Source organism: Bison bison, unplaced genomic scaffold (assembly GCF_000754665.1).
Source record: "Bison bison bison isolate TAMUID 2011002044 unplaced genomic scaffold, Bison_UMD1.0 scf7180017864089, whole genome shotgun sequence".
NCBI lineage: Eukaryota > Metazoa > Chordata > Mammalia > Artiodactyla > Bovidae > Bison > Bison bison.
In genome coordinates this window covers 739,124-740,938 of record NW_011494661.1, presented here as the reverse complement: position 1 = coordinate 740,938, position 1,815 = coordinate 739,124, and the positions used below count along the sequence as shown (strand labels likewise).

Below are 1,815 nucleotides of genomic sequence, written 5' to 3'. Positions count from 1 at the left end.
CCCCCCCCCCCCCCCCCCGCCGCATCCTGCCCCGAGGTCACCATCGAGCCCCGCCCCCAGTTTCAGGCGCCTTCCACATTCAACCCTGACCTCAAGACTACCACCACCGCCCCCTACCCGCCTCCGTAAGAACCACCTTAGGACTCGCTTGCGGTTCTACCCCGTACTGTTTTCCTTCCCAGGTGGCGCTAGTGGTAAACAACCCGCCTGCCAATGCAAGCGAGGTTAACAGAGGCGGGTTGGATCCCTGGGTGAGGAAGATCCCCTGGAGGAGGGCATGGCAATCCACTCCAGTATTCTTGGGCCTGGAGAATCTTATGGACAGAGGACGTGGTGGGCTTTGGTCCACAGGGTCGCAAAGAGTTGGACATGACTGAAACGACTTAGCAGCAGCAGCAGTCCCTTTGGCCACCTTAAAGTTGAGTTCAGTCCCTCAGTCGTGTCCGACTCTTTGCAACCCCATGGACTGCAGCACTGCCAGGATTCCCTGTCCATTACCAACTCCTGCAGTCTGCTCAAACTCATGTCCATCAAGTCAATGATGCCATCCAACCTTCTCATCCTCTGTCGTCCCCTTCTCCCCTTGCCTTCAATCTTTCCCAGCATCAGGGTCTTTTCCAATGAGTCAGTTCTTTGAATCAGGTAGCCAAAGGATTGGAACTTCAGCTTCAGCATCAGTCTTTCCAATGAATATTCAGGACTGATTTCCTTTAGGATTGACAAGTTTGATCTCCTTGCAGTCCAAGGGACACTCAAGAGTCTTCTCCAACACCATAGTTCAAAAGCATCAACTCTTCGGCGCTCAGCTTTCTTTATAGTCCAACTCTCACATCCATACATGACTACTGGAAAAACCATATCTTTGACTAGATGGTCCTTTGTCGGCAAAGTAACATCTGCTTTTTAATATGCTGTCTAGGTTTGTCATAGCTTTTCTTCCAAGGAGCAAGCGTCTGTTAATTTCATGGCTGCAGTCACCATCTGCAGTGGTTTTGGAGCCCAAGAAAATAAAGTCTGTCACTGTTTCCATTGTTTCCCCATCTATGTGCCATGAAGTGATGGGACCCGATGCCATTATCTTCATTTTTTGAATGTTGAGTTTTAAGCCTGCTTTTTTAAACTCTCCTCTTTCACTTTCATCAAGAGGCTTCTCAGTTTTTTGCTTTCTGCCATAAGGGTGGTGTCATCTGCATATCTGAGGTTATTGATATTTTTCCCAGAAATCTTGATGCCAGCTTGTGCTTCATCCAGCCCGCATTTTGCATAATGTACTCTGCATATAAGTTAAATAAACAGGGTGATAATATATAGCTTTGATGTACTCGTTTCCCAATTTGGAACCAGTCCGTTGTTCCATGTTCGATTCTAACTGTTGTTTCTTGACCTGCATACAGATTTCTCAGGAGGCAGGTAAGGTGGTTTGGTACTCCCATGTCTTTAAGAATTTTCCACAGTTTGTTGTGATCCACACAACAAACTGTTGTGGCCACCTTAAAACCCACTGGCAAAAATCGTCCCCCTGCCCTGTTCCTTTGTCCATTCCCATATCCACCTTCGAGTCCTCAGGCCCTCCTAGTTGCTTAGTCCCTCTGGTATGCCCTCTTCCAGGGGATCTTCCCAACCCAGGAATCAAACCCAGGTCTCCTACATTGCAGGCGGATTCTTTACCGTTTGAGCCACCAAGGAAGCCCAAGAGCGCTGGAGTAGTCTATCCCTTCTCCAAGGAAACTTCCCGACCCAGGAATCTCTTGAATTGCAGGCGATTTCTTTACATGCTGAGCTACCATAATCCCGCCTCCCTCACCTCCAGGTCCT

At 48.7% G+C, this 1,815-nt stretch overlaps 1 protein-coding gene across 1 annotated transcript in view; it reads right to left on the bottom strand.

Annotated features, from left to right (window-relative positions):
* Positions 1–1,815, bottom strand: part of RPS6KA4 (ribosomal protein S6 kinase, 90kDa, polypeptide 4) — a gene marked incomplete at its 5' end in the record, with an annotated part of 23,995 nt that overhangs the window by 12,713 nt on the left and 9,467 nt on the right. The gene's annotated exons all lie outside the window — the stretch shown is intronic.